Source organism: Ceratotherium simum, unplaced genomic scaffold, assembly GCF_057802395.1.
Source record: "Ceratotherium simum simum isolate JZ-2026a unplaced genomic scaffold, ASM5780239v1 HiC_scaffold_43, whole genome shotgun sequence".
NCBI classification, from domain to species: domain Eukaryota; kingdom Metazoa; phylum Chordata; class Mammalia; order Perissodactyla; family Rhinocerotidae; genus Ceratotherium; species Ceratotherium simum.
This window is the reverse complement of record NW_028261259.1, coordinates 3,548,452-3,561,229: the sequence shown is the minus strand read 5'-3', so window position 1 is coordinate 3,561,229 and position 12,778 is coordinate 3,548,452. Positions and strand designations below refer to the sequence as shown.

Below are 12,778 nucleotides of genomic sequence, written 5' to 3'. Positions count from 1 at the left end.
TTATATGGGATGCTGCCACAGCATGGCTCGACAAGCAGTGCGTCGGTGCGTGCCAGGATCCAAACTGGCGAACCCCGGGCCGCCGCAGCGGAGCGCGCTCACTTAACCGCTTGCGCCCGGGGCCGGCCCCTAAAGAACGTTCTTGATGGAGCAGTAATATTATTTTTTTTTTAATTTTATTTATTTTTCCCCCAAAGCCCCAGTAGATAGTTGTATGTCATAGTTGCACATCCTTCTAGTTGCTGTATGTGGGACGCGGCCTCAGCATGGCGGGAGAAGCGGTGCCTCAGTGCGCGCCCGGGATCTGAACCCGGGCCGCCAGCAGCGGAGCACGCGCACTTAACCGCTATGCCACGGGGCCGGCCCGTATGTTATTAACTTTATTAAATCTTGACCTTGAATATACCTTTTTAAAATATTTTGATATAATACGTAGTATGTGATGAAATGGGAAGTAGGCGGGAAGCACTTCTGTTACGCACTGAAGGACAATGGCTGTCTTGAGGAGAAGCACTTGTGTGACAATCTGAGCTGACCTAGCCACTCTTGATAGAACGTCATTTTTACTTAAAAGAACGACTGACAAACTGAGGTTATTCAGTTTTGGGTATTTGGCACACATTTTCTCAAAAATTACCTCCAAGAGCCTATCACTTCAAGGAAAACAACTGACAGTATTTGTTGACAATGACAAAATTCAAGCTCTCAGCCAAAATTATGGAAAACTTACACTTGATACAAAGAGCTTGACAGCTTTCCACTATGTAAGACTTTTCTGATAGGTCGGGGGTAGTGTTAAGCACTGTATGGTATTTTGTTTTGTTTTGTTTTCGTATAATGAAATGTGTCAACACTTGGAAGATCTGCAGAACTCAATGAGCAGAGGTCTAGAATAGTAAATCCTTAGAGACGGAACAGTGGTTGCTTGGGGCTGGGTCAAGTGATGGAGCAGGAATGGGGAGAGATGCTAATGTGCTCGGGGTTTCATTTTGCGGTGTTGAAAATGTTCTAAAATTAGACTGTAGTGATGGTTATAAAACTGTAAATATACTAAAAACTACTGCACTGTGTACTTTAAGTGGGTGAATCGTATGGTATGTGACATATATCTCAAAAAAGTTATAAAATAAAAACTCTACCACCGTAATAACATTGTAACATCTGGAGTTTATTTTAAAAAAAACAGGTTGTCAACCCAAAGGCCATGGTTTGCTGACCCCTGTTTTATTGTACAATGTACCATCATCTTTGAGTTTATCATTCTAGAACATCTCTGGTGTCCAGTATTTCAAAGTCTATCTTTAATCTACTATTTTTTTATTCTCCCAACATGCCCTCCTTTTATCTGTGCATCAAAAAAATGTTCTTTAAAGTGAGAATTGCCTCTATTAGTAAAACGAGCTTACTTCTAACCAACACTCCACAATCAACACACACAACAACAACAATAAAAGATATCAGCTGAGGCTACAGTCATCTGAAGACTTGATTGAGGCTGAAGGATCTGCTTCTAAAATCACTCATGTGGCTGTTGGCACGAGGCCTCGGTTCTTCACCTCAAGGATTTCTCCATCTGTTGCCTGAGTTTCCTCATGACATGTCAGCTGACTTCCTCCTGAGCAAGAAATCCAAGAGAGAGCAAGGAAGACACCTCAGTGCCTTTTCTGACCCAGTTTCTGAAATGTACAACATCACTTTCACTTTCTTCTATTTGTTAGGAGTGAGTAGTCAAGTTTTGCCCACACTCAAGGAGAGGGGAATTAGGCTCCACCTTTTGAAGGGAAGAATATCAAAGAATTTGTGGACATATCTTAAAACCACCATAGCCACCTTGGCAGTATACAAACAGGCTCTCATCTCCTCTGTGGGAAGGCAGAGAAACTGGGGACCAGGCCCAAGACTCAATGGTCAGAACAGCCAAACTCCAAAGAAGGATAAATTCCCAACAAAGGTAGGTCTGCTGTACCAAGGTCAGGGCCCGGTTGGGAAAAAGATGGATGGAGTTATCTAGATTGATGTCCCTGAAGATCCTGAATCCCCAGATTCCCCTGAACCCTCTGAGCCTCCAGAGGTAGCCCACTCCTTTCCATTATGCACTAACCTCCTGTCTCCCACTTGCTTGGAGATGATGCAGAGGCTGCTTCCCCACAAGACAATGTTCACCCACCCACCTCCATCTCAGTGGGGTGTGGATATTCAGGATCTGCCCTTCCTGGCCACCAGGACTTTAATCCCTACAACTGTGATTTAATCTCAAAATTAGGATTAAGTCACAACATAACCCAGCTGCTGACACATTGAGGCTGACAAGGGAGCAAAGGGACTATGCCCCAGGGAGCTACAAAACCTACCCAGCATGGACCAGCATAAGTCAGGAGAGCGTGTGTGAGACTGGAGTCTAGGGTGCTTGATCAAGAGGACTGGAACATAAGTTGAATAAAGGAGAGTTGATCCATTTGCAAGCTCTTTCCTAGGATCCAGGATTCAACACTTACTCATCAAGAAAATGAATAGGCAAGCTACAGATTGGGGAAAATATTCTCAACACATGTATCTGACAAAAGACTTGTGTCAAGAATATATAAAGAACTTCTACAACTCAATAATAAACAGACAATCCAACTTTTTTAAAAGGACAAAAACCTTGAGTAGACAGTGAACAAAGAAGAAATGGCCAGTGAACACATGAAAAAGTTCTCAACATCATAAGTCATCAGTAAAATGCAAATTAACCCCATGAGATACTTCCACACACCCATTAGGATGGTTAAAATGAAAAAGACCGACAACACCAAGTGTTGGTGAAGATGAGAAACAACTGGAACTCTCATATTTTGGTGTGTAAAATGGTACAATCACTTTAAAAAACTGTTAGGCAGTTTCTTAACTGAAACCCAGCAATTCCACTCCTAGGTATACATCCAAGAGCAACAAAAATTTAGGTCCACAAAAAGCCTTGTACAAGAATGCTTGTAGGAGTTTCATTCACAATAGTGCCAAAATTGAAAACAGCTCAGGCGTCCATCAATAGAAGAGATAAACTGTGGTATGGTCATATAACAGAAAACTACTTTGCAATGAAATGGATTGAATTATTAATACACACAACAATATAGATTAATCTCAGCAGTATTACGCTGAATGAGGAAAGCCCGACACAGACTAGTACACGCTGCCATTAGTACATACTTCCATTCAGAAATTCTAACAGACAAAAGTAATCTATAGGGATAGAAATCAGAGTAATGGTTGCTTTTGGAGGAGGAACTGACTGGGAAGGGGTACAGGGGAACTCTCTGGGGCTGATGGACATGCTCTATATTTTGATAGGACTGTGAGTTACAAGGGTATATGCATTTGCCAAAATTGATTGAATTGTACACTTAAGATCCATGCATTTCACTATATGCAAATTATACTCTGATTAGGATAAGGAATAAAACTCATCATTTTTCCTTCCAAACCTCTTCCTCTTACCATTTATCTTAGTTAACACATCACCACCTATTTAGTATTCTTCAAGCCCAATTCATCCTAGACTTCTCTCTCCCTCTTCCTGCCACTGTCTCTCCCTCTATCGCCAAACCCTTTGGAATCCTTCTCCTAGAGAACTCTCAAATCTGTCACCTCATTTCCATTACTAATGACCCGGGCTTAGTTCACACCCCTAGACTAATGAAATAGACTTATAGCTGGACTTACCTTTTCCTAATTGACTCCTTACAATGCCAATAAAGTGATCTTCCTAAAATTCCTAATTTATTGTCATTCTCTCACTAAAAAATTCTTCAATAGATTTACACTACCTGTGAAAGACTATCTAAATTCCTGGCAGAACAACACGGCAACAGCTACCTAGTCTAGTCTGTGAGCATGCCCAACAGATTTCATGTCCGAAGTAGTCTGGTCCCCAAGTAGAGGCCTGGCAGTCTCATCTTCTGTCTGATGAACTATGCATTTATGTGTCAGGTTCAAGCATATAGCCTGGATTTCATAATCATCTCAGTTCAGTGACAAATTCTCATCCTCCTCCTTTAATGCCTCATTGAAAGGAGTCCAACTCCAGCCACCAAGACTCAAACCCTGGAGGCACCAGTTCTCCTCACCCCTCATCAGCCACACCAGATGAGACACAAAAGTCCTTCCCATTTAGCCTCATCAGCATCCATCGAGCTGACTGGCTGCCTTGTTCTAACGTCAGGACTGTAGCACCCCTCTTTAATTACGGCCGTTGCCTCTCAACCGGTTTTCTCCACTGTAAATGCAACTTAGAGGACTTACGCCCGACACATTAACATCTTGCGTGGTTCAGATTTCAGCATCCCGGAGACTCCCACTTTCCCTGGGTAGCACTATAACTGTTGCTTTACTTGGAGTTTTGTATTACAAATTTCAAAAAGATTAGCTTAAAAATGAGGACTCCCAGTGATCAAATCAACTCTCCATTTTTATGACTCACTTTATCTCAAAGTTAACGTCAGAGGCTGGTCTAACATCCCAGCAAAGGCTTACTTTCATGTCATTGAAAATGTCTCAGCAAAAATTGAACTGCCTTTGTTGGGGCTGCTATTTATAAAAGAAATGTCCAGAGCATGGCAGGTGAGAAGATATTACCTCTGAGATGCCTTCTAACACAGATGTTTTTCTAATATTCAAGGTGGCAGATTAAAGATGGCCATAAATTGACACTCCTCCCATTAGAGGTGGGGTCTATGTCGCCTCCCTTTAAATTTGGGCAGGTTCTATAACTGCTTTGACCAACAGAATACTTCAAGCGTGATGCTGTGCCAGCTTCCAGGCCCAGCCCTTAAGAGACAAGCAGCTTCCATTTCTTGTGTCTTGAAACAGTTGCTCTTGGAGCCCTCAGCCGCCATGTAAAAATTCCAACTGTCCTAAGGCCGCCGTGCTGGAGACACACGTAGGGAGGTCCTGAGACCACACGATAGAGAGAGATGCCCAGCCTGCCCCAGCTGAGGTCTCAGACATCACGGAGCATAAATGAATCTTCCTCACTGTCTTCTGTCTGAATTCCTGTCCTACAAAACTGCAAGGAATATTTATTTATCCAATGAATATTTACTGGATATCTACTATGTGTCAGGTTCCACTCTGCATGCTAGAGTTACACTGGTGAACAAAACTAACAGTTCCTGTCCTCTGGGAGCTGACAATGAATGATAAAATATAAAAAAAGAAAAGCCAATAAGCCACAGTTGGGCTCAAGAATTAAAAAATGGTCTCAGTGCACAAGGTACACATGTACGCAATGGTGGCAGGAGGGCAGCCCCACGCCTACTGGGACCTAGGCATGGAACCCAGCACTGGCAGCCATAGCTCAATTCCTATGGGGTAAAGGAGTCTTGCTCTCTGCAAGACAATAGTCTCAAGCCAAACTTGAGGCTCGAGGCCCTTCTTCTTAAAAAGAAGCTGAAAAAGACAGCTGCCAACTGGGGCTAGGTGCCCTGACCTCACAGGAAGCCGTGGGCTTGGGGAGGCGAAGAACACAGAATCCGAACTAAACTGGGTCTGAGATTCCCAAATATGATCACAGAACAGAGCATCAAAATATCATAAGATCTGGTTCTGGGCTGGAGGCGGAGGACAACACGTGAGGGCAACTATCAAACCATAAAACCGCTAGACAGGAGGGAAAGAGACAACTCATCCATAAAACTGTGCATCTGTTCCTGACAACATGTGAAACACACCCCACTGAAATGAAACACAGACAGAACCTCTCAAGTCCACCTAAAAGGCTTTGCCTACACAGAAGAAAAGCTGTAGTACTATTTTGTAAGCAAAGTTTGTGTTTTGGTGTGTCATCTATAGAGAGTTTTTATTCTTGTTCCTATAGTGTTTGATATTGCTATGGTGGGGAAATAAAACTCAGCAGCCTGCCAAGCATCAAGAGAGTCTGACAGTCACGGCCACTTATGAGTCTACTTAGCTGGCTGGCAGCCACCGTGCAGCCCTGGGGAGGACCGTGGGCCAGCTCGCAGTGAAGACGGGTCTCCTCTTTAAGGGAGCCACTGTAACTCTAAGGAATAGATAAAAGCTACTATAAAACTGCAAGTATTCTCACACACAGATTTGACTACCTTAAGACAAAAATGAAATAGATGAGTGTTTTCAATAGTAAGTTTTTCATAATGTGATCGCAAGTAAAATAATTTCCTAACATATGTCTTTTAAATTCAGGTATGAATGGAACACATCAGGTGACCCTGGGTGACTTTTGCCTCATCTATTAGTGACGCAAATTAGTATCCAGGATCCAGTCATTTTATTCTTTATGAAAAAAAAAAGCAATTGAAGTAAATAAATGTCTAACCACAGTTTGACAATAACGTAGCCTGGAGGCAATATTGAACAGGCAAGAAGCGCAGAGTTCTGAAGCTGGAATGTTGAGTTTCCGACCTTGACTCTGCCCGTAATACGTGGGAAATCTTTGGGAGGCGACTTTGCTTCTCTGTGCCTGTTCCCTCATGTGCTCACACACTATATTGGCATTCATATATTACATTTTACAGGGGTCTTCAGAAATGAAACTGAGTAGTAGAGCAATACTTTGATAAGAATGTATTTTATTTTGTTTTGCTTCAAGAAAAAATACAAGAACATACCTTTACTGTGGCAATCTAATGGAGGTGCCCCTAAGAAGTCATTTCTAGATGGGACTGGGGACTTTGTTTTAACTTTAAAATAGGTAATCTTTCACAAGCTCGGGAAGCAACAACTGTATTTAAAAGGAAAACTCTCCACCCGGGAAGAAGCAAACCACCCAGGGGCTGCATTGGTTTTGCAAGTGCCCCTGACGCCGGCGCAAGGATGCAGGAAGCACCTCCTGCGTCGTTGTTTCACTCCCGACAGGACTTGGGGGCTCGGTCCTAAGTGAGCGGAGGGACCCCGTCCCACTCAGCACCAGCAACGCCCCGCTTTCCCTTCCTGCAAACAAGCCGGTGCAAATAACCTGGGGCCCCTGCGACCGCCTCGCTGCACTCACCTGCTGCTGCACAGCATCTCGCAGCCCGGCCGCTTCGCCTCCCCCGGGCGGCCCTGACCAGGAGTCGGGGATAGGGGCGTGGCTTAGGGAGGGGCGGGTCTAGGGACCGGGGCTCTTCCCCCGCCCACCTCACTGCGCCTGCGCCCAAGGGTGCAGGGCAGGGTGGGAGGTGGTGCCCCCGTGGTGGTCGGTGCTGATGTGGGTCGACCGGGTGTTTGCCGCCCCTCCTGTTCCGATCCTCTGAGCTTTCCAGCTGTCACAGCGCCCAACTCTGGTCACTCCTGCCGCCCCTCCGCCCACCTGCGTCGGGTGCCAGCAACCAGCCGGAGTCTCCCCCGCGCGGTCAGCCTACCTCCACCTGCTCCTTCAGAGAACTCCGTGACGCCTCCTCGCCTGTGTCCCTGGCGCCTGGCTGGTTAGGTGTATCGTGTCGTTTAATCACCTCTGCAGCTGAGACAGTGAAACCAAGAAGTGAAGGAACTTGCTTCAAGTCACAGACCCAAAATGCGCTCCAGCTTGAAGTTGATTGCAGGCTGCCTGCCGCCGCCCTTCCACCTCGCGTGGCGCGCCCAAGTTGAGTGCCTAGCCAAGTGCCTTGGGCTTTACCTGAGTTTTCGCTGTTTCTTAAGCCCTGCGAGGGCGGTATTATCTCTACAGAGGAGTCTAAGTGACTTGTCAGTCCAGCTTTGTCTCATGGCAAAACCTGGGCCATTTAAAACACCGTATGTGGCCTCCGTGTTCCTCCACACCTTTTGTCTTAAATGGCTTTATTGAGGTGACTTACAAAAAGCCTGTACATATTTAAAGTGTACAATTTGATTTTTATGTATGTATGTATATGCCCCTGAAACCGTCACCACAATCAAGAGTGAACATAGCCACCACCCCCAAAAGTTTCCTTCTGCCCATTTGCAATTCCTCCTCCCAGTCACAGACTGCCATGACCACTCCTCAGATAACCATAGATCTTCTTTCCGTCACTATAGATTAGTTTGCATTTTATAGAATTGTATTATGAATGTTTACTGTGTGCTTTTTTGGGAGGAGGAGAGTCGGGCTTAATTATTTTGAGATTCAGCAGTGTTGCTGAGTGTATCAATAGTTCATTTCCTTTTTATCACTGAGTAGTAGTCCATTACATGGATATACCACAGTTTGTTTATCCATTCACACATTGTTGGACTTTTAGGTTGTTTCCAGTTTCTGGTTTTTTTTTTTTTTACAAACAAAGCTATCAACATGGTTCTTCATTTTCTTACTATTCAGTTTTGAAAGTTCTTTACATTATCGGGATATGTCTTTCCAGTTATATGACTCAATATTTTCTTCCAGTCTGTGGCTTAAAAGCATGTTTCAGAAGCAGACTTTTTAAATACTTCAAAAGCAAACTTTTTAAATTTTGATAAAGTTTAATTTATTAATTTTTATTTATAGATTGTGCTGTTGGTTCCATATCTAAGAAATTTTTTCCTAACCCAAGGCCCCAAAGATTCTGTCCACTTTTTCTCAAGAAGTTTTATAGTTCTAAATTTTAAATTTATGTCTGCAATCTATGCTGTATTAATTTTCATATATAGTGTGAGATATGGGTAGAAGTTAATTTCTTTGCATGTAGATACCCAGTTGTTTCAACCATTTGTTGAAAAGACTAGTTATTCTCTACCAAATTGCCTTTGCCACGTTTTTGAAAATCAATTGATCATATAAATGTGAGTTTATTTATGGAATCTCTATTCTGTTCATTGATTTATTTATCTGTATTAGCATTGATATCACATGGTCTTGATTACCATAGCTTTATAATAAGTCTTGAGATCAGGTCATTTAAATCTTTCAATTTTGTTCTTTTTTCTCGAAGTTGGCTTGGCTATCCTATACCCTTTGCATTTCAAAATGAATTTTAAAATCAGTTTGCCAGTTTTAACAAAAAAAATTGCACAGATTTTGATTGAGATTGCAATGAATCTATAGATAAACCTAGGGAAAATTGACACCTTAAAAATATTGAGTCTTCTGATCTGTGAAAATGGTATGTATCTGCATTTACTTATGTATTATGTAATTTCTCTCAGAAGTGTTTTGTAGTTTTCAGTGTACAGGGCTTGCACATCTTTTGTCAGATTTAACTCTAATTATTTCATACTTTTTATGCTATTGCAAATAGTATTACTTATAAATTTTTAATGGTTTATTGCTAATATATAGAAATAAAATTGATTTTTGTATATTGATCTTATATCCTGAAAACTTGCTAAACCCGCTCATTAGTTTGAGTATCTTTTTATACAATCTATAGGGTTTTATTCGTAGACAATCATGTCATCAGTGAATAAAGACCATTATCTTCTTCCTTTTCGATCTGGACCTTTTATTTCTTTTTCTTACCTTAATTGTACTAGCTAGAACCCCCAGCACAATTCAGTGGGGGGGCTGAGTCCAGAACAAGCAGTGACCACTCCACCCTCCCAGCTCATTTGCTTCCTTCCCCAGGAGGGCCGACTCCTCACGAGCCTCTCCACACTGCTCACCATCTTCTCTGCTCTGAGAGCACCTCGTTTCAGCCTCTGAAGAAGACCTGGGGAGAAGTTTGCAGGTGGGAAGGCCTCGCTCCATGGGAGCCCCAGAGTGGACAGGGACCTTCAACAGGGCTGGGCATTGTCCCCTCAGTCAACTTGGACTTCCTGGGAGGCAGCAACCCCTGGGGGCAGGGCCTAGGCTGGTGGTAGGTCTCTAAGCATCCCCACAATGCCCATCTTCCTGGTCTCACCTGATTGGGCACAGGCCTGCACAAGCACACAACCTTTCAGACCCCCTGGTGTTATTGCAGCCCACCAAGGCCGCTGTGTCTTTCTCATTGTGTGCTTGTCCGTCTCACCTTCCTGGCTGATTCGCTGCTCTGTTCTAGATCCAACCTCAGGCGGCTGCAAAGTTGACCTTCCACGTCAGCTTGCCACTGAGATGGCTACTGTTTCCAGAAATGCTTAGGGGCCGGGCTTTGCCCACCCATGGTGACATCAAGTGGGCAACCTCTGACAGTGAAGCCACCCCCCTTCAGGATTGCGCCGCTCACAGGGCTGTCACACTGAGGGGGTGGAGACGGGACCTGCCCTGGGCAAAAACACCACGACTCTCACTGTTCTTTCCTTAGCTTCAAATGCTCCTCAGTTGGTTGTATGTCTTTGGTCTCTTCCCAGAGGTTGTTTTCTGACAGCGCGTCCGGTGTGATCATGGCTTTCGGGAAGAGGATTGGCTGAATGTCTCACTCCACCATTCGGTGTGTCCTGCCACCCCACGCCGATCACTTTCTAAAGGCGCATACTTTCAGCAATCTGAGGACCCAAGATTGTGAGTCTGTGTCCTGGAGGGATTTTGAGAAGAGCTGGTGGGATGGCAGTATTGCAAAGCATAAAGTCTTGCTTCCAGAAAGCTGTCTGGGATCCTCAGCATCTTGCTGTTTTGGAGTCAAAGCCCTGAGGTCTTTAAAAAGCCAGCAATGTTAGAACATGGGCAGGACAAACAAAAGTCTCTGGGATCCAACACCAACTAAAATATTCTGAATTTCTAGAAACCTGAGATGAGTGGAAAGGAATTGGGAGTGTGGAGTGGAGGGGCGCTTTGGGCCAACTACGCATCTGGGAGGAGAAATGCCATGCAGAGCAGCCTTTCTGGGGACATAAGTGTGGGACATGTGTGCAGACCCCCGCTGCAGACATTGCTGCTGCTGCCCTTCAGTTCCCTCAGCCCACTTGAGTCCCTGCAGTCCCTGGGAGCCAGTCCCCAGCAGGCCCACAGTGTCCCCCTGGAGCACCTGCATCCACTCTCTGCCTGAGGGCTCTCTCCTGCACCGGGAGCTTCCTCTCCTGCAAGCCTGTGCCAGCCTGTAGCACAGAAGCCTTCATGACCCGGGGTAAACCCTCCACCCACGGGGACAGAGCCAGTCCGGGTGGGATCTCGTCTCCCAACAGGACTAGGATGGATGCTCACCTCAGTGCTCCCTTGTCAGGCCCCACACTGGCTCTCCTCCTCCATGCTCCCTTCCCCTTGGCCTCCCTCGAGCCTCCTCCATCACCTGCAAACAAACCACTTGCCATACATCCTTGTCTGCTTTCGGCCCAAACCCTGCCGAGGCTCCACGCTGGCTGTGACTTGGAGCAGGTCGTCCAGCCTTCAGGACTTGAGCTTCCTCACCTGTAAGATGGGGACAAAAGGCCTGCCTCCCGGAGTCGTCAGAGGAGACACAGCATGGGAAGATGCAAACCGCAGCAAAGAAGGATGCCAGGTGATCACCTAGTGAAAACACTAACCTTGCCAAAGAAACAGGATCTCGTGAGGCTGAGGGAGAAATGGGGGCAGCCTGTCCAAAAAACATGGAGAGACACTGACGAGTGTGGGCGTGCAGGGTAGGCCCCCGAACAGTGGAAGAGCCATTAACAAGGAGGGTGACAGGACAGAGGCTTCCAAGGAGAAAGATTTAAGTGTTGGAGGATCACAGAGGCCTTAGGAAAATCGTGAGGCCCTGGAACAGGTTTACTGAAATGCTATTATTGGCCAGAAAAATGTGTTACAAATACCCAGTCCAATCTGGATTACTTCTCATTGGTTGTAGGAATGAGCGCACACTTGTGATTAGAACCCACATTTTGTTAAATATAGGATATGTTTATTTTTCTTAACTTGTAATTATTTTTTTTGTCGCTGAAGTGCCAACCATGGGTTTTCTCCGTTCTTCTCTTTGCATGGGTGGCCTCTACTTTCAGAAGTGGATTCCTGGTGCTCATCACCCCTGCTAACCCGAGGGACAGCCCTCTTTCAGGTCACACAGTGGATGTGAGCTCCAGGTGGGCAGGGACCACGTCGGGTCATACTCACTGGTGAGGTTACAGTGCTCAGCCCATGGCAGGGATCAGATCGTATTGGCTGAATGAGTGAGTGAAACAATGAACGAATGCATGAATGAGTACATGAGTGCAGGAGTGAGTGAGTGAAGGAATGAGTGAAGGAATGACTGGGTGAATGAAGCAATAAGTGAATAAACCACAGAAGCTGGATCCACACAAGAGGAGCCTTTATCTGTGTCGGGCTCACAGGGTGTCACAGCACAAGCCCTGGGCGGTGGCATGGGTCATGTCCAGCTGTCCTTCCACCGCTGAGCGTCCGTCACCCTCAACACAGTGTGGTCCTGGATCTTCTTCAGCATCCCCCTCAAAAATTGCTGAATGTTCCCGGGAGCAGGGCAGCAGGAAGGGAACCTGAGGAGGGACTTCCCAGACCCTGTGCCCTGGAGGACCACTGTGACAGCCTGGCAGGGGGCTCTTAACACGCTCCAGGCACCAGGCTAGAGATGCTCAAGGCATTCCTCAGGGAAGTCTCCCAACAGCCTATCAGGACGCCAAGTTATTTCCTCATTGTACAGATGGGGAAACTGAGGCTGAGAGCCTCACCTGCATCACCTGCTAGAAAGAGGTTGAGCAGGGACTAGGACCCCTATTTCTCTGACTTTGGATCATTCCAAACCACTGTCCTGCACTGCGGCCTCCTCGGGCTCAGGGGTCCTGGCCTCCCTGGGGCCTGCACCCTTCTGGCCACCAGCCATCACTGAACTAAAGGGACAGGGCCAATCCATCTGCCTGGGGCTGGGAATGGTGGCCAGGGAATGACAGCCATGGACGCTGTGGGCTCTCCCAGTACCAAGAACCAGCCTATCCCCCCGCAGAGTGAGGTCTCTCTGGGCATCAGGACCAAAATTTCTCAGAACTTTAGGGAAAAGAGGTCCCT

At 45.8% G+C, this 12,778-nt stretch overlaps 2 long non-coding RNA genes across 3 annotated transcripts; one reads left to right on the top strand and one right to left on the bottom strand.

Moving 5' to 3' along the window:
- Window positions 1-1,147: 1,147 nt before the first annotated feature.
- LOC147911420 (uncharacterized) lies at window positions 1,148-2,429 on the bottom strand. The gene is made up of 2 exons (XR_015551239.1): window positions 2,352-2,429; window positions 1,148-1,615 (listed from the first exon to the last, which is right to left on the bottom strand). It is a non-coding gene; the product is annotated as an uncharacterized LOC147911420 (long non-coding RNA).
- Window positions 2,430-9,527: 7,098 nt separating this feature from the next.
- On the top strand, window positions 9,528-12,135 carry LOC147911419 (uncharacterized). Of its 2 annotated transcripts, none has more exons than XR_015551194.1 (3): window positions 9,528-9,596; window positions 10,198-11,282; window positions 11,761-12,135. It is a non-coding gene; the product is annotated as an uncharacterized LOC147911419 (long non-coding RNA). The 2 variants fall into 2 exon arrangements; XR_015551193.1 differs by having other exon boundaries at window positions 9,909-11,282.
- Window positions 12,136-12,778: the final 643 nt, after the last annotated feature.